The sequence below is a fragment of the Tursiops truncatus genome, chromosome 14 (assembly GCF_011762595.2).
Source record: "Tursiops truncatus isolate mTurTru1 chromosome 14, mTurTru1.mat.Y, whole genome shotgun sequence".
Lineage (NCBI taxonomy): Eukaryota > Metazoa > Chordata > Mammalia > Artiodactyla > Delphinidae > Tursiops > Tursiops truncatus.
Window position 1 is genome coordinate 82,519,352 of NC_047047.1, and position 19,825 is coordinate 82,539,176.

The 19,825-nt window shown below is 43.2% G+C and overlaps 1 protein-coding gene across 2 annotated transcripts in view; it reads left to right on the plus strand.

Moving 5' to 3' along the window:
• Positions 1-19,825, plus strand: part of MBOAT2 (membrane bound glycerophospholipid O-acyltransferase 2) — a 109,702-nt gene that overhangs the window by 46,756 nt on the left and 43,121 nt on the right. The window lies entirely within an intron of this gene.

Genomic DNA, 19,825 nt, shown 5'->3' on the forward strand with positions numbered 1-19,825 from the left:
TACTTGGTTGAACACCAGGGGCCGGGTCCCCGCAGATCTTGCTGGCCAATCCCGCTGGGGGTGTTCCGTGATATCGGTGGTGCACTGTCTCTGAATTCTGACGTACATGTGGCTCCAAGAGTTCTGTACAAGGAATGATGGACTTGTTCATCATTGGACTGTACAAGGAATGTACAAGAGTTCTGTACAAGGAATGATGGACTTGTACAAGGAATCGATTAGCTTTTTTCCAAATCTCATGCTATTTTGCATCTTCCGTGTTTGACTCATGGGTCACCCACTCTGTTTTGACCCAGTGTCTTCCCTCAGTTTCCACTGGTGCCACCTGTGTTGATTTCCCCCTCCCTTCTGTACTGCAGTACTCCAGGTTCTTGGTGTTTTGATTTTAATTTTTATAAGAGGAGTAAAATATTTTGATGGTGTATCAAAAAAATATTTTGATGGTATATCAAAAAAAAGCAATTTTTATACCATCATGACCCTATTTATAAAATCTCATACAGATGACAGGTTCAAAGCGATACTGTCTTTAATATCTGAACAAAGGAGCTGTATGTTTTGAATCTGGAAAAAGAAGGAAAATCTGATTAGATTACTGAAAACAGGTAACTTGTGTATCCCTGCGTAAACAAAAGTCTTTTAAATCGAAAGGCTAGTAGATTCATATTTGGTCAAAGGAAATTGTTTCTTTTTCTGAAAGGCAACGGCAGTCTGTGAAGTTAACTTTTAAGGCTTCAGACCCTGTCCAGTATGGCGCCCTTAGCCACATGTGGCCTGTAGATTGAAATTAATTGACATCTAAAGCTCAGTTGTCCAGCCACACTGGCCACATGGCACGTGCTCGATAGCCACAGGTGGCTGGTGGCTACTGTACTGGGCAGTGCAGACAGAGAAGATTTCTGTGGTCATAGAAAATTCTGTTGGAAGGTGCAGCCTTAGAGACACACAGTTGGATACAGTTGATTTTGTTGCTCTTTTACAGTCAGTGATCAGGAGGAAAGTGCTACTTGCATATATGTTGCCCGTGTTTAGAATCTGACACCATCCACGGAGCAGGCTATTATAAATGGGTTTGCCATGTTAGTTGCTAGTGTTGGCAATAAGGAGTAGGTGAGTAATTCAGTTAGAAAGTGTGTATTTTAATCTCTTTTAGCTCCCTTCAATTTCAGTTTATACCTATGTGTTTTTCTGTTTGACTTTACTTTTTCCTTTTTGTTTTTTTTCTTGTTATCCGTACATGCTTTTTCCCCCCTTTTCACTTAGGCCTTTACATTAATTTAAAATGTTTAATGGGTCCAGACTTCAGAATTTCATTCAAATATACTGGATGGGGCTTGTAGCATTACTCTGTTGTCTGAAGTATTGTTTACGTATAATACAGTTCTGTTTATTTCTTTCAGTCTAGTTTTACATGGTATGTGTAATATGTTTCTTTGAACAACAAGGGTTTAAATCTTTTTAAGTGAAGGATTTGGACTCCCTGAGTATTTAACAGTTTAAAAATTCTTGGATCTCTTTGTTTTATATACTTTGTAAGCTGTTCATAGTGTAGTTTTTGCACTCTCTGTAACAAATCCATTTGTAAATTAAAATATTTTAATATAAACTTTATTTTTGTAGCTCCCTTTATTTCACACTTATATGTATGCTGTTTTATTCTGATCCATAATTAGATAACTTACCATTAAAATTTAATTTATTCTAGAATTCAGTGCTTTTTAATTTACCCGTAAAATTTATTCTAGAATTCAAAGCTTATTTTCATATAAGCTTTGAAGTTTTTGAGGAAAAAAAATTGAAAACCTTAAGTGTTAGAGGCAAGAAGAAAAAGAGTATTTAGGGGTAGAAGGTCCTATATCTTAGGATATTGATTCTCCTTAATTAGTCTGGGGAGGATTTAACTTTCACAGATTTGACCAGCGTTTCTGAGAGCAAGGGTTGGCAAACTGTCTGTAAAGGACCAGATAGCAAGTATTTTAGACTCTGCAGGACACACAGCCTCTGTCACGGCTCTTCTCAGTTCTGTCGTTGTGCACAAAGCCAGTATGTGAACAACGAACTTGACCTGTGCTTCCATCAGACTTCCTTTACCAAAAAAGCGGGTGGACCATATACTAAGCACACTCCTGCCACAGGGATTTGAAAAAAGAGAGGCAGGCGGACACACACTCTTCTGCTAGTTTCAAAACTATGAAATAGGGGCTTCCCTGGTGGCGCAGTGGTTGGGAGTCCACCTGCCGATGCAGGGGACACGGGTTCGTGCCCCGGTCCGGGAAGATCCCACATGCCGCGGAGCGGCTGGGCCCGTGAGCCATGGCCGCTGAGCCTGCGCGTCCGGAGCCTGTGCTCCGCAGCGGGAGAGGCCACGACAGTGAGAGGCCCGCGTAGCGCAAAAAAAACAAAACAAAACAAAAAAAACTATGAAATAAGGTTTGCCAAGTGGTAATTTTAAACTTGCTATAGCACAAAAAATGGAATAATGGACTTTATTAATGATTCACTTTGGATTATTGTTCTGAAGCAGATGGTTTCTAAAAAGCTGGTTGAAATGTTCGCCTTCTTGGCATAGCTCTTGCTTGAAAGGGAAGTGAAATAATGCAGGACTCAGGACTTGATGTTTAACACTTAGCACGATAATGAAAAATATCTTATTCAAAAAATTATAAAGGGAATAGTAAAATCACAGTATATAAGAGCGATACACAAACATTCTTTTTATTTCTACATATTGAAATAGCCCAAAAGTGAAATTTGTTAAAAGTTCATTCACAGGAGCATTGAAAAGGATAATATGCTTAGGAATAAATTTATTGAAAGAAATGCAAGACCACTAAACTGAAAATAAAAATCTTTGCTGACAGAAATGAAAGAAGACCTAAAGCATGGAGAGAGACACCACATTCATGGATGGGCAGACTCAGTATTGTTAAGACGGCAGTTCTCTCACAGTTGATCCATAGAGTCAATGCAGTGCCTGTCAAAATTCCAGCAGGCTTTTGGTTGCAAAACTGCCTGTATAAATTCACTAAAATTCATTGAATTGTACACTTAAATTAGGTGAGTTGATGGCACGTAAATTTTACTTCAATAAAGCTATTAAAAAGATTTAAAAAATTGCAAAGGGAGGTGCAAGAAGGCGGATCAGTCTTAAAGTAGCGTGCTTTCTGAGAGTTGGTTCAAGAGTTTTGTATATTTTCTCACTTAGGCAAATTTATAGATGTTCAGATGCATCCACGTTTTCTTGAGTTTAGTTATAAGAATGAAGGGTTAAAAGGAACGTTGAAAACCTGCAGTGCCCTCGAAGGAAGGAAATCTAGGTGTTGAAGGGGGACGTGAAGCTGTCTTCAGATGCTTAAAGGGAGTATATGTGCTGTTCGTAGGAATTCTGAGATGGAATTGGTACCGCTAGGTGAAGTATGAAGATGCACATTTTTGACCCAAGGAAGGATGGCCTCAGTTACAGTGAGATGCTTAGGGGAGTAATGTCTTTTGCCTTCATGCGCCACAAATTCAGTGACGGCAGTCATGTCTTACCGGTTTGGTTTTCTGAATGTAGTACACCACCTTGGAGGTTGTATGCTCCCACTAGGTGTCTGCTGAATGAATGAGTGAATGATAACCTGACTTCTGCATGACAGCAAGCCCTTCCAAGTAGCCTCCTAGAGCTCTTGCTTCTGGGTCACGGTCTCTGCCTCCTTCAAAATCCCTGTGCACCATCTCAGGGCTGCCCTGTGAGAATTTTGTGAACAAGCATTGTAGCAGCCCTGATTCTCAGAACCGAGCATCTCCTGAGCTTTGCTTGGATCTCTGTTCCCAGGGAGAGTGGAGTGTAGGGGAGAGACAGAAGGGATGGGAATGGGGGAATGGGTGGAGGGAGAGCCTTTCTCACTTGGTTAGAAGAGGAAGGAGGATAGCGATGCGTTTCAGGTGCTCCCAGCTGGGGCTGGGAGGCATTTTCCCTGGAGAAGGTAGCGCAGTGTGGCTGCGTCCCGTGGTGTTCTGATGGGCTTAATAGGCTTCTGTGGATGGGCGTGAGAACCTAAGTGCCCTTCATGTTAGTTTTGCGTTTTTTGTTTTTTAACTTTTCTATGGGGAAGCTTGTTTCGAGTTCCGAAAAACAGTCCCAGATTTTGGAACATGGCACAAGGCAACTGCCCTTGTTTAAATATAAACAGCAGAAATGTGGGATAGTTAACATGGGAAGCACAGGAGAGCCTGATAACCTTGAGAAGTTAAGCAGAAGTATTTTCTTTATAACCTGGCAAGTAATTTTCACCAAAACAAATGACCTAAAGAAAACATGAAAAAGAGGTAGATACACAGAGGAAAACTGCATCTGTGAACGGGTTGCCAAGCTTTGTATGGGATGATATTGTACAAGCTGTAAGAAGGTGATTTTAACCCCACCGTCCCATGGCTCAGCTACCCGCCAGTTTGAACAAACACCTTGTGTGCCACAGTGTTTCCAGAAACTCAGAGACAGCGGAGATGTGGTCCTTACCCTCTGATAGGCACCGCTGAGTTGGAGATGTTAAGACAGTCAGTCATGCAACAAGTATTTGTTACGTGATGCTGGGACCCAGTGATGGATAAAAAGACACGCTCCGTCTCTGCAAGACACTTGCTGTCAAACTACCGATCACACTGTGCTTACTGTTACAAAAGATGATGCCCTCAGGGCTGAGGAAGCATAAAGGAGTGACCAGCTTGGAAGGTAGTAAAAAGAAGAAAGTGTATCTACACCAGCCATTTACTATGTGCTCAGCAGAATGAAACAGTTGGAAACAGAATACAGACGTTTGGTGTTAAACAGACTTATGCTAAAATATATTTTTAAATATTGGGAAATATTAAACACCACGTTCCTCAGAATCCTCTTGTATTGGCATAAAATTGAACAGCAGGCCTAGGGCATGAGAGAAGATCAGCTTCCAACTCTGAATTCCCCCCAGGTGGCCTTAGTGGTTCACTGGATGAGTAATGGGGGCAGATATGTATGGGTTTGAATTTAGGTTCTGCTACATTTCATTAGCTCTGGGACCTTAGCCAAGTCACCTTACCTTTCTGAGTCTAAATTGCATTAAACCGGTGACTCAGCTGAGGAGCATGTGGGTGCCCAGGTGAGCCCAGGTAAGCTTTTGTCTGCATACAGGGTTCGGTTGCCAAGAAGAGGGTTCACATTCTGGGGGAAATGCTTTCAGAGGCCGTTCCTGGTCACCGAGTGTTTCGCTGGGTTTTGCTGCCTCTGGCGATGTCACGTCAGAGGTTGCTGTCAGGATTCACGCAGTCGCTGTAATTCATTTTTTCTCCTCCCAGACTGTGAACTCCTCGGCAGGGATGCTTTCCTCATTTTATGCTACCATTGTTGAGCGTGTGGATGACAGAAGCTCAGGAAGAGAGGTTCTCTGTTCTGTTCTGTTCCGTTGAATGAACGTTTGTAGGCTTTTTTTGCACCTCCTTTTGGTTGGGTGTTTCCGAGCAGATTATATTCATCCGTGCGGCAGGCCTCGAATGGCAAGCTTGATGGGTTGAGTGGCAGTCGGTGGTGGTTCCCGCTCCCTACCTGATTTTCTGCCCCTGATGCTGGCTGTAGAGCAGCGGGCCTGGGCATGGGGGTGAAGTTAGGGAAGGACCAGGCAGTTTTAGCTGCTGTGCTTTTGTCTCAGTCGTCCGTGACCCTGAAGAGCAGGTAGTCCAGGGATCCGTTTTCACCTGTCATCTGCCAGTACCACCGAGACTCCTGCAATATGGATATCTGGAAAGAAATAGCGTGAAGAACTGCTTGAAGTCTACTAGGAAGGAATGAAGATCTCGGAAATGCCGTCTGGCGGGCAGAAGCCTCAAGTCACTTGAAGATTTGTCCTCATGAAGTTAATGAGCAGTAGTTAGTGGCATGGCAGGAACTCTGTGGGGAGAATATTAACTTCACCAAGGACAACCCCATAATCCCATGAGAGGGAATAAAATGTGGCAAGAAGGAAACTGGACTCTTAGACTTTTTCTTTTCCACTCTCGGTGGACCATACTCAAAAGCCTTTCGGGCTTCCCTGGTGGCGCAGTGGTTGAGAGTCCGCCTGCCGATGCAGGGGACGCGGGTTCGTGCCCCGGTCCGGGAAGATCCCACATGCCGCGGAGCGGCTGGGTCCGTGAGCCATGGCCGCTGAGCCTGTGCGTCCGGAGCCTGTGCTCCGCAACGGGAGAGGCCACAGCAGTGAGAGGCCCGCGTACCGCAAAAAAAAAAAAAGCCTTTCAGTGGCTTGGAATGAAGGTACAGGCCCTTTGGGTATTGCTGTGCTATCCTGAGCTAAGAGCTGGATTTCAACTGGAAAACCGTAAGTAATTCTAAAATTGATTTTTTACATTATCTTATCCTTACAACAGTTGCTGTTTCAGTAATTATTCGTATCCATCACTGTGCAGAGCACATGGATTGACAGCTAATCCTAGCAGCAGCCCTGGAGGTGGGTGCAGTAGATCTGTTTCCCCAGAAGCAGGTTAGTAGGAGGTAAATCTGGGATTAGAGCTGGGTGTGTCTGATTGCACCCAGTACCCAAGCTTTTTGCTTCTGCACTTTATTACTTCTAAGCATTAAGCTTTTTTTTTTTTTAAGCCTTATGATTAGGAGAATGCATCATTAAATAGAAGTACCCTGAATTGATTGAGGAGAGGTAATGGGAGCCAACAGGGTCCTGAACAAAGGCAGGGATTTGTATGTGTTGGTTACGCTTCCTTAGAGCAAAGATGCAGATACTTGTATCCAAAAGGATGCAGTGGCCTTTTGGCATATTGTGCTCGGGAGCTGAGGTTTTTCAATATTCTCAATTCCCATGGGAAGGAAAACCCATTACTTGGTGAGAGGTAGTAGGATGTCCAGACCGTGTTGGATCCTGAAGAATCTTTAGGACATACCATCATACCATCAAATCCTGCACTCGGGAAGGGGTCTGATTCAGATTCCTTTACACCATTAAGGCACTATAGTATCTCTTTGGGAGGTATTTGAATTCTAAGTTGTGTTTCCAGTTGTAAACTGGATCTCTGTTAAGGATGCAGTCATTCTTGAGCCAGGAAGGGAAGCTTTTTTTCTCCTTGGATTAAGGGTTTCTATATGAAGTAGGAGGATTACGGTAATGTGGGGTTGCTGACAACAGGAGCACCCATCCCTTGGTAAATAACGCTGTTACTTTGGGTGTTGCTGTTATATCTGAATATGTTAGCGTAGGAAGAGGTTTGCACAGGTGGGTCATGTAATGGGGCCCTGCCAGGTCAGGTTTGTCTAAAATGCCAGTTTGATAGCTCATTCTCCAAATTAATCAATTAAAAAACAAAAGGGAGTTTTGAAGATATTATCCAATTAGATGACATATCTTTCTTGTTTTGAAAATAACAATTCATATATTAATAAACATAACCAGATAGTTGTAATAATTAAAAATAAGAATATGGGGCGAGAGAGAGTCATGGACATATATATACTAACAAACGTAAGGTAGATAGCTAGTGGGAAGCAGCTGCATGGCACAGGGATATCGGCTCGGTGCTTTGTGACCGCCTGGAGGGGTGGGATAGGGAGGGTGGGAGGGAGGGAGACGCAAGAGGGAAGAGATATGGGAACATATATATATGTATAACTGATTCACTTTGTTATAAAGCAGAAACTAACACACCATTGTAAAGCAATTATACCCCAATAAAGATGTTAAAAAAAAAAAAAGAATATGTACTTCTCATTGGCAAAGTACAAGGACTCACCTTTTCATCTTGGGTACCTCTGGAAACTAATCTTTTACAACAAGATCCTAATCCTTGGGCTTCCCTGGTGGTGCAGTGGTTGGGAGTCTGCCTGCTGATGCAGGGGACACGGGTTCGTGCCCCAGTCCGGGAGGATCCCACGTGCTGCGGAGCGGCTGGGCCCGTGAGCCATGGCCGCTGAGCCTGCGCTTCCGGAGCCTGTGCTCCGCAACGGGAGAGGCCACAGCAGTGAGAGGCCCGCGTACCGCAAAAAAAAAAAAAAAATGAAAAGATCCTAATCCTTGATAGGATGTTGAAGGAAAAATTAAAACCCATGTAACCGTCTGTTAAAATGATGAACAGAATCATTCATCTATGTGTCATAACACCATGCTATTTACCTAAAATATGTGGTCCGTGTTGAAGTTTTGTGAGAGAAAAAGCTTGCATGAATGGTCTCTCTTTTTTTTTTTTTTTTTTTTTTACTTTTAGGTAAGAAATGAGGAAATTGTTTTGGAAAATTCGGGCTTGCTGAATGCTGAGTCTGCTTGTGGTGTATTGTTATGGTACATTTATAGACTTGACATGGGCAGGTTTTGTCTTCACTGTGTTAGAAACAGTGTGATTTAATAGGGTGCTTGGACTTGGACTTTGGAGCTTGAATGGTGGAGTGACTTCCATGTTCAGTCACTTTGTTGAGTGCTCTGTATAAATATTCCATTTAACTGTGCCTACAGTCCCGTGTAGGGGTGTCATTATCCACTGTACAGAGAAGGAAACTGTAGTTCCAATATGTGAGGTCACTAGAACCAGTAACAAAACCGGTAACGGTCAGCCCTGGAAGTCTGTGAAGTTAATTTCTGTTGTTAGATTATTGATTTACTGAGATTCTTTTAAAGTTTTTTTGTTTCTTTGTTTTTTTTTTTTAAGTTGGAGAAACAAAAAGAGATTCTCGCCTGCTTACCAGATAGCATAAACAGCCTGGTTTATTTTCTGAAAAATAGCAAGAATGGAGACATTGTATTGGGACTGGCTTTTCCTTGGTCTTCACTAGAATGTGGTGTTGGGATCTTTTTAAAAGGCTTTACCCTTTAGAGAAATATTTGGATACTAGTGATTTTATTCTCTAAATAATCTTCCTCTGTTGAAAATTGTTCAGATTTTTACAAGCTCCATGCTTGAGGTTGATATTATTTCAAATACATAATAAATACAGACTTTTAAAAAATTTTTATGAGAGTTGATTTATGATGTTGTAAATACTACTATAAAATAGTGCTTTAGTGACTTCCTTGGTGGCTCAGTGGTTAAGACTTTGTGCTCCCAGTGTAGGGGGCCTGGGTTCAATTCCTGGTCAGGGAACTAGATCCCACATGCATGCTGCAACTAAGAGTTCACCTGCCACAACTAAGGAGCTGGCGAGCCACACGTAAGGAGCCCACGTGTTGCAACTGAGGAGCACGCCTGCCTCAACTAAGACCCAAGAGCAACAAATAAATAAATAAATATTTTTTAAAAATAGTACTTTAAAATACTATTTTAATGTCAGTTGACTAAAAAGAGAATTTTAAAATTCTTTCTGATAAATTAATTTGTGTAGGGGAAAGATAACTGACCTTGTCCCACCTGCTGCCGCTGGCTTATTAAACAGAGTCCGTATTTAGAGTAGTTATGGAGAGAGAGACAAAGAGTAACAGGGGAAATATCTGATGACCTGAAAAATGGCCGGGCATTTTGGTGAAAGGATGTTACAGCAAGTGAGCCTGGGCATCTGTTTCTCACAGTGAAAACTGAGCTGTGGCTTAAACTTAGCGAGGCCCAGAAAAGAGATGGGATTGCTCATCTTTTCCTGGCCTGGAAATTAACCTTGGGGTAGTACAGAGTATGTGCCTTACCAAGACTTGCCTTGGGAAGAAGATAACATTTCAGGAAGGGCTTGGCACTATTTGCCTTTCAAAGTTTTAAAAAATCTTGTCTAGAACTCATTTTGTTGGAGCATAGTTTCATTTCAAAACATGAGTGAATTTAGAGCTATTACTTAGAATAGTATGCAAAGCATTTTTCCTTAGACACGACAGCTTTAAAATGTATAGAGAGTGGACTTAAAGACTTGAAAGTAAAATCCAACGAAGAAAATGATAAAAGTTAAGAAATGAATAAGATGAAACCCCTAAAGGACAATGGACAACTTTAATTGCAAATAAGTTACTCTTATTTTTTTATTTTTTGCGATACGTGGGCCTCTCACTGTTGTGGCCTCTCCCATTGTGGAGCACAGGCTCCGGACGCACAGGCTCAGCGGCCATGGCTCATGGGCCCAGCCGCTCTGCGGCATGTGGGATCTTCCCGGACCGGGGCACGAACCTGTGTCCCCTGCATCGGCAGACGGACTCTCAACCACTGCGCCACCAGGGAAGCCCGCAGATAAGTTACTCTTAATAGCTAAACTGCCAGTAATAGCTGACGTTTATTAAACACAAATCCTATGTCAGATACATGTTAAATGCTGAGGTGCATTCCCATGCAATCCTTACAGCTGCCTGTACTGTAATAATTGTATCTCAGCTTTATAGTCGGTCATACAGAGTGAAGTAAGTGAGAAAGACAAAAACTAATACCGTATGCTAACACATATATATGGAATCTGAAAAAAAAAAAAAAGTGGTTCTGAAGAACCTAGGGGCAGGACAGGAATAAAGGCGCAGACATAGAGAATGGACTTGAGGACACGGGGAGGGGGAAGGGTAAGCTGGGACGAAGTGAGAGAGTGACATGGACATATATACACTACCAAATGTAAAATAGATAGCTAGTGGGATGCAGCCGCATAGCACAGGGAGATCAGCTCGGTGCTCTGTGACCACCTAGAGGGGTGAGATAGGGAGGGTGGGAGGGAGATGCAAGAGGGAGGGGATATGGGAACATATGTATATGTATAGCTGATTCACTTTTTTGTAAAGCAGAAACTAACACACCATTGTAAAGCAATAATACTCCAATAAAGATGTTAAAAAAAAAAAAGCCCCATGCAGCCACTAAAATTGGCTCTTCCCCAACATTATCAACGTGTGCATTTTCCGTGGGAAATATTCAGTGTCCCATCCATTTTATTTTGGGGGTGTTTTCCCTCACTGCTAATTGGTGTGTATGCAAGTGGTATAAATTATTCTTAGTGTGAATGCTGAATTGGAAAGCTAAAGTTCTTAATTCTAATTCTTGTGTTAGTTTCTTAATTTATCTAGGCTTCATTTGACGACTCCTGTTAAATCTAAGAGCCATAAGTTGATCAGTGATTTTTAACCATTTTTCTCGCCCCCAGTACACCCAACAGAGCATACTTTTTATCAGGAATAGTATTTTCTATAGCAGTAATTCTCACCTCTTTGGGATAAAGAATGGGATAGTGATTCTGATTTATGACCCACTCCATCCATCCCTCCCCCAGACAAACAGAAACAAAAGGTGCTGGCCAAATTTGGTATCTGATTTAAGGTTTGTGCCTGCTAACATGTCAGATGGAAGTTCTCTTGCCTTCCCACGACTTCTTTCCCAATCTTGGGGCTTATCTGGCCGCTCTGGTGTTTGTTCCTCCAAAGTGCTGTCATCTACCCTTCTCTAGGTTAGCAGTTTGCAAAGTATGGTCCAGAGACCCCAGGAGTCCATGCAATCCTTTTAGGAGGCTGTCAAGTCAAAACGGTTTTCATAATAATATTTAGATATGATTTGCTTTTTTCACTTTCTTTCCCCCCTGCATGTACAGTGGGGCTTTCCCGAGGCTACATGATGTGTGATACTGCAGCGGAAACATTTGCGAATTCAGCTGTCTTCTTATTAAGTCAGATGTTAAAAAGATTTGCAAAAGCATAAATATAGTGCTGCCCTTCTCAGTAATTTCTTTTTTTTTGGTTTTGGGAAACATACTTATTTCTCATAAAAACATTGTTTCATGAAAACCTAGCATTGTAGGTTTATTGTCGTTATTCTTGAATTAACAAATATTTTTAAAATTCTCAGTTTTGTTCTCATATGGTGAATATCAGTGGCCGTTATTTAAGTGGGTTATGCTTCTTTGGTTTTGTCAGTAATTTTGAAGAGTGTAGAGGACCCTGGGGCCAAAAAGCTTGAGGACAGCTGGTCTAGAATTCTCTCATGCCTCTTGTAACCTGGCCCTGTCATCGGAACCATCTGGGCTCTTACAGTTCCTTGTGTTCGTGCCCTTGCCGTCTACTTCTTTGCCTGCTGCCGCTCTGCCTCTGAAATCTGCCAGCTGAGACCACAGATTCTGTACCCAAGCTTCCTCACTCCCTTCCTCCACGATTGGACGAGCTCCTGGAGGTGCAGTGAAACGACAGAGACGGGTTGAGAGCGTACACACCGTGCTAGAGGGGATGCTGGTTCCAGGTGTTCTCCTGACCTCACCTTCCTGCTGTACGTCGTCTCTGCCACCCTTGCTCCCATGTCACTCTGTACACCAGGCAGATGTCCAGTCTGGGGTGGACACAGATCCCTATCGTATTTGGGCAGCAGAGTGTTGGAGAGAGACCCATGTGATGGTTCTGGGCTGCTACAGATTCATGATTTATTCCTTCACTTAAGCCTTCAGTTCTCTTGAAAATTAGTTGAATTGACACTTTTCAGTTCCCTTTCCCATTCTTTTCAAAGGTTAGTGTAAATCTTAGCCACCTTTATATCTACTCACCTTATCCACTCACGCTTAGCAGATAACATGAATTTATAAGTAAAAGTTGAAGATAAAGATACTTTGTGGGAGATGATCCTTAAAGATGCAAGGTAAGGCGTTTAGAAGTAACAGAAACGGAGACAAAGGAGGAGGGGAAATGTCCCTGGCAGGAGGAGACGGGAGTCAGTGGCCCGCAGGTGTTCCTTCCCTGCAGGATGGTGCTGCCGGCTCTCTGGTCCTGCCCGTCTCCACTGCGGCCCGAGTGATGAACACCCAGAGAGCATCTTGGGCCCCAGCTCTCTCCTGCCTTGCTTGCACCCTCTTCGGGCAGCTGAGCAGCGAAGCCAGGCCATTGGGTTAAATCCTTACTTCTCCTGCATGTTAGCCATCACTGAGAACAACCTTGCTTCAGTTTCCTCTTGGGTTGTTTTGAGGCTTAGACATCTGAAAACCACGCCTGGCGTGGTCAGCCTGCAGTCGGTGGTGGTGCCCGTCAGCTGTAATTATTTCCCTCCTGACCCCTCCAGTCCGCTGTTGCTCTGCAGCTCCAGCCGCTTCATTAGATCACATCACACAGCTGGACTTTCATCGTCTTCCTTGCTGCCCTTGCTTTGAAGATCTTCACAGAATTAATTGAATCACCTCTTTCCTTTTCTCCTTTTCCACCTAAGTATTTTTCACCCCGAAGTATAAGAGAAGAAAGATGAGTGACCTTTCATGCAAGTGGGGAGGGAGCTCAGGACCCTTTCTTTGTTACAGTGCAGCCCTGAAGAACAGAGAGTGACAGGTTCCTGGCCTTCCAGTTGGGAGGGGCCCAGGATCTCTGACTTGGGGTGGTAGGGGTGACATGAAGCCTTTTCCAAACTTTTTTTTCACGGTCCTGGTTTTAGTAGCAACTAGAATAGGCTGAAATCTGGATGCATTTTTGTGGGTAATTATCTTTCTCAGTTCAAGATTCTGTCATTACATTGTCTGCCAGACATCGTTTTCGATGTTTTTAAAAACTTTAAATTTTCATTTCTGTGTATTTATTGACTTAAGGACTATTTCATCAGATGATATTTTGAGCTACAATTCAGAGATCTTAAATCTTGATGTAAACTATAGAAGTCTTTGCTTTTTTTTTTTTTTTTTTTTTTTTTCCGGCCATGCCGCGCTGCCTGTGGAATCTTAGTTCCCCAGCCAGGGATTGGACCCGAGCCACGGCAGTGGAAGCGCTGAGTACTAACCACTGGACCGCAGGGAAGTCCCATAGAAGTCTTTGCATTTTGAACGATAAAATAATCTTGCTTAATACCAACAGCCAATACCCAATTTTATTTGTGTATCTGAATCAACTTTGGAAATTTTCTTTATAAAACACAATTAAGTGACTTCATTATGTTATAGAGCCAGGTGTGGGAACAGAGTTAGATTTCTTAAAAGAGCTGAACAGGAGCCAGGCGGTTCGGGTCATTTCTGTCATCCATAAACAAAGTGAGGACAGGAAAGAATCGAGTGGCTTCATGTATCCATGTCACTGTTTGTGTCTGGTGTAGTGAATACAGCTAAGCTCCTTTCCTTTTTTTCATGAATAAGGCTTTGTAAAAGAACAAACACAGTGCCTCACGACTTGTATTGTATTTGTAACCTGTGGAGACCTCATGGTTCCAGGTGAGAGGGCACCTGGGCAGAGCGCCAGGGTAGGGAACCCAGCAGGCCCTGCCTTCCGAGCCACAGAAGTTTTATTGTGGAACAGAGATTACCTGCAGGTCTCTAGGAAGAAATCAAGAGTGTGTGCTGGTCCCTGGACTCCAGAACCTGGTGTCTCTATATCCAGGGAAAAGCCTAAAATGGGGATCCTGGGGAGGTGGTTACTGACCCCACAGAGGACAGTGGCACATTAGTGACTGGGAACAAAAGGGGGGCCTCTGAATCTTTATGAAGACGGCATGGCTGGCTTTTGCTGGTAGAGCAGCTGGTTCTTTAAAGTGTTTTAAAATTCCTCTGTTAGAGTCACAAATACAGAGCCGATTTCCTAGTAACAGAGCTCAGCTGACTCTCCCATTGAGGGCTGGCAAACTCTTCTTGCCACCAGGACTTTTCTAGGTGTGGATATGTTTCTGATTTTCTGGATCTATTTTAGAACTTGAATTTACCCCCCACAGAAATAATATTTCCATGCTAGCCTACCAAATCCTATTTTAATTGACAGAAGTTCCAGCTATTGAGGAATGAGAAGGTCCGCAAATTTTCTCCCTCCAAAACAGCGATAAAACTGGATCAACTGGTCAAAACCATTTTAAGGCTCTGGAAATTGACCAAAAGTAAACAACAATTTGAGATGCATTTATTTAAGAGAAAATAGGTGACCTTTGAGTGAGAACAGTGGGAATTGTGGTGTTCTTGCCTGGGCTTACCTCCATTCTTCATTCCCTGGCAGAGTAGTTCGCCTGGGGCAGGGATGGCCACAAAAACAGCAGCTTTGATTGACTTGATTTAGAGTGGAAGGCAGAAAACCCATGCAGTGGTTCACAGAGAATGCCTTCAGCTCTCCTGTCCTGAGGATGAGAGATCCTGGCAGCGAGAGAGCTATAAAGGGACTAGAGAAAATCTCAGCACAACCCTGGCTGACTGGAGACTGCATCCACGCCAGGGGAGGTCTGGGAAGGCCTGAGGGACAGGGAAAGCTGGGGCGGACTTGAGAACTGCTGGACCATAGAATGAACTCTCAAACCCACACGTAGATCCCTCGGCGGAGGGCAGAAGCCTTACTGGCTGCAGGTGTTTGAACACAAGCCCTGACCAACCCTTGGCTGACCACTGAGATTACAGACAGGGGTGACTCCTCGAGTGAGGCTGAAAAATAAAACCAAGAATTTAAAAAACTGAGTGGAGATGTCAGCTGCTGTGTGCCACGGGTGAGAGAGAGTCAACACAAAGTAGCACAACAATGCTCAAGAAAAAAGACCAAGTTCAGTTACTATATTATTTTAACGTGTCCCTTTTTTTTTTTTTTTTTTTTTTTGCGGTATGCGGGCCTCTCACTTTTGTGGCCTCTCCCGTTGCGGAGCACAGGCTCCAGACGCACAGGCTCAGTGGCCATGGCTCACGGGCCAAGCCGCTCCGCGGCACGTGGGATCTTCCTGGACCGGGGCACGAACCCGTGCCCGCTGCATCGACAGGTGGACTCTCAACCACTGCACCACCAGGGAAGCCCAACTTGTTTTTTTTAAATCAATTTTTATTGGCGTATAGTTGATTTACGATGTTGCATTAGTTTCTGCTGTACAGCAAAGCAAATCAGTTATACATATACATATATCCAGTCTCTTTTAGATTCCTTTCCCATATAGGTCATTACAGAGTACTGAGTAGAGTTCCCTGTGCTATACAGTAGGTCCTTACTAGTTATCTAAGTAGCGTGTATATGTCAATCCCGATCTCCCAATTTGTTCCTCCCCCCACTTTCCCCCTTGGTAACCATAAATTTGTTTTCTACATCTGTAACTCTGTTTCTGTTTTGTAACAGATTGTAGTTTTAAGTGCAGTGGGAGCCCACCAGGGAATTCTAAGTAGTGTCACAACATTGTTCCCACTGATCTGTGTGGATAGGATTGTTAGAGGGTGGGCGTGGTGGAAGGACCACCAGTCAGAGACAGCGGGCAAGTCAGATGGGAGACAGGAGGGTAGCAGTGGAGATGGGGAGGGGTGGGTAGATACGGGCTCGGTTTCAGAGGTAGAACTAGTGGGATTGGATTGCAGATTGGTTGTGGGGTGTGACGACAAGGGAGGAATCGACTTTTTCTGGCCTCAGCGGCCGGGTGGACTGTGTTAGGTGGGAATGGGGGGGATGGAGGGAGAAGCCGCTTACTGGGCAGGAGGGCTTTCTCTGCCAGGTTAAGTCTGAGAGGCCTCATTAGATATTCGTGTCGGGACAGCAGGCAGACAAGCCTGGTGTTAGGCTTTCAAGGCTTAGAATTCAATGAAATCATCTAAGAAAAAATGTACATGGAAAAGAGGAGAGGACTGAGGCTTCATTGAACAGCTTGGCTGGAGTCACCAGCTGGGAAGAGATCAAGCCAGCTTTCCAGCCGGGCCAGTCTTCACTCCAGAATCGACTTCTGTGTTCTCCTGATACACCCTAATTTACAAACCTGACTTTTTCTTCTTAGTTTCTGTAGCCAGTATGTTACGAGATATTTTTTAGTTCCTCCTAGGAAATCCTTAGCATTTGCTGTCCCATCCCCTGTCTTAGCTCGGAACTTATTTCCTCCTGCTGTGTAAGTGCTCTTCTGACTCCCAGCCTTCTGTCTTACCATCCATCATATATATGGGTTAGTCTTTATTATTTGCCTAAAAACTATTTCATCGTATTGCTCTTTGTTCAAAAATCTTTGGACGCCTGTGGGAGAATAGCCTCAATACTCAGTCGAGAAACTCACGGCCCTTCAGAAAACTCTGAATCCATTTTACCCACTAAGCTCATTTCCTGTTGTTTCTCCCAGTTTTCACTAGGTAGGCGTCAGGCTGACCAGTCTTGGCCCTGGGCACTCAGCCTGACTGGGCGGTGTCATCTTTTCTGTGCCTGTCCTGCTCCGTGTTTGCAGCTACGTCGATGTTGTTGCTGTCCTCTCGAGGGGAGCCTTCACTTGCTTCCCTGGCCTGCGATGATCTTTTCACGCTGCTTCTGTTCTGCCTCTTCACAGAACGCCTTCTCTTTGTCAGGCACCACGCCAGGCTCAGACACGCAGATGTCTGAAGTCTTCAAGGAGTGCGGTCTAGTGAAGGATACGGACATCTAAGAGAGCAGTTTTCACAAAATGCGATTAAGACGCTCTAAATAGACATAGTGAGACGGGTGACTGGCATTTTGATGGCTGATCCCGGGAAACCCAGCACTGCAGTCACGATCGGCTGCCAGACATTGTGACCGTTGTTCCTGGCTCGATGTCAGGTTCTTGAGATGGAGAAGCCATATCTTATTGTTCCTTCTAGAAAAGGCAAGTGTGTGGAGTCAAAGGGACATCTTTAACAAACCAACTCTGGGAAGAGATGAGACACGTGATCTAAAAATGTGAAGAATGGCTACTGTGTATCTTTAAGAGGGTGTGTTTATAAATGTGGTGATAGTGGAAGGAGGCTTTCAACTTGGTTCTTAAAGACATCATGTGGTTAGATAGTTGATAGTCACCTATTGGTTACCTGAGGATAAACTTAACCTTTGGTTCTAATACTTTAGCAGAAATAATGTATTTTTTAAAAAAATATTTATTTATTTGGTTGCACCAGGTCTTAGTTGTGGCAGGCGGGCTCCTTAGTTGCAGCTCACTGGCTCCTTAGTTGTGGCATGCAAGCTCTTAGTTGCAGCATGCACGTGGGATCTAGTTCCCTGACCAGGGATCGAACCCAGGCCCCCTGCATTGGGAGCATGGAGTCTTATCCACTGCGCCACCAGGAAGTCCCAAAAATAATATATCTTAGAATGTGTTATTGTACACAAAGTAAAAAGAACAAGAAACGTTAAGGATCACATTTATTAAAATTCCATTAAATTTATGACTGGCCTATTAGAATAAAATGCAGATACTATCAAAAAGATTTTAGAAAACTGATGTTTTGATGATGGTTATAAAACTAAGTTTTGAGACTTGCAGTTAATTGTAGCAGATTAAACACACACATTTATCTGAAACTCCACTTAAATGGTAGTGAAACATCAAAGAGGTGTAAACTACAAGACGGGGGCTGGAGATGGCATAAGAAGCCGAAACCGAAGTGCCTGCGAGGATGGTGCTGTTGAGGACCAGCTAGTCTGTCCTGCCAAGTCCAGGGCTGGATCCGGGAACTGGCCTGGCAGCCTCTGGAGAGCAGAGCCTGCATGTGGGGTGTAGGGCTGTGGAAGGCTCTGTCCTGGTGACCGGTGTCAGACCCTTCGACTTTGAAATGGTGCATGTGTTACTTTCATAAAAGTAGAGGTGAAGGAAAAGCCGAGCGCACTCCGGGATGCTGGTTTTAGAATAACAGCCTCATATTTAGGCCACCTCCGAATGCCACCCCGTAGAAAAATAACTCTTCAGGTTGCCTTGCACATAATAGCCACTAAATGAAAGCGAACAGACTTGATTCCTCATAAATTTTTACATAGGAAACTTGAACAGTTTTTAAGCAGTCATCTTTCCAGGTCTCTGCTGACTTTATCAGGCTTAAGATCCTGTTTTGAAATATACCCAGAAATAGAACACTCACCTTTGCTTTACGTCATTCGCCCGTAGGTCAGCAAACTCTCATTATGTCTAATAATTGTGTTTGTATTCACATGACTGTTGTATTTTTAGTGCAAAAATTTTTACCTGTGTACATATTTAGCATTTTAGCCAGTTGTCTCTCTGGCTAGTTAATGTGAGTATTGTACAGTTTTCTGGTTACTTGTTACCAAAGCCTATTTCTAAGATCCTGTAAATCATTTATTAAGTACTTTGCAAACTCTGTTTCTCACTAGTGCCATCTTTGGAGTTAAATCTAGTGTCCACCCCCTGCCAATATTTACTGCTTTTTTGTATCAACAGTTCTTGGCTTACATTTATTGCTATTTGTATAGATTAAAATGTAGAAATAACTAGATTAAGTGAATTATAGTTTTGATTATTTAATTTGAAATGGTGTATTCTAGAAATGGAAATATGTAATTGTGGATAGTAATTTTGGAATAGATTTTGAAACGAACGGAGTGTAGGTTTGGAGAAGTATTTACTTAGAGGTGTTTGCTTTTTAAACTGAATGGAGTCTCTCTTCAAAATTACATAATAACCTATGATATGCAGGGTTATATGCCAGTAAGTAGAGGTAAGGTTTGGAGATACCAACTGGAAGAAAATTTGACCCCTGACTTAAAGGCTGTTGTGACCCCCTAGCAGTTTTAACCTGAGTTTACCTTCTGTCAGCTTTACAGTTTTCACTTAGCAGGGCCATCGAGACAGAGGGAGGGGAATCAAATAAGACTCAGGACAGTTTAGCAAGAAACAATGATAAAAGAACACAGTTAACTTTAAAGTGAAATGGAGCCCTGTTTCAGCAAATCGTGACCAACCTGAGACAACACTGATGGTGACTAACTTATCCTCCCTCAAATTGCTGGAATTCCAGTGATCACCTGTGTGCATGTGTGATGGGTGATCTCAGTGTTGCCAGGCTTCTCTAAGCTTCAGTAATATTCTAGTTTCATCTGTCTTAAATAATTCTTTATTTCTTAAGTTATCAAAATAGAAGCCTCTGTAAATGTGTTTCATTCATCCAGTAGAACCAAAGAAAGAACTCTTTTTTTTTTAAGTTAGATTCCGGGGCAACAAAAGTTCGTGAAGAAATTTGGATTTTTTTCTAAGTGTGGTGGGTGGCTGCTGGCAAGTCCTGAACATTCTGGATGCTGTGTGTATA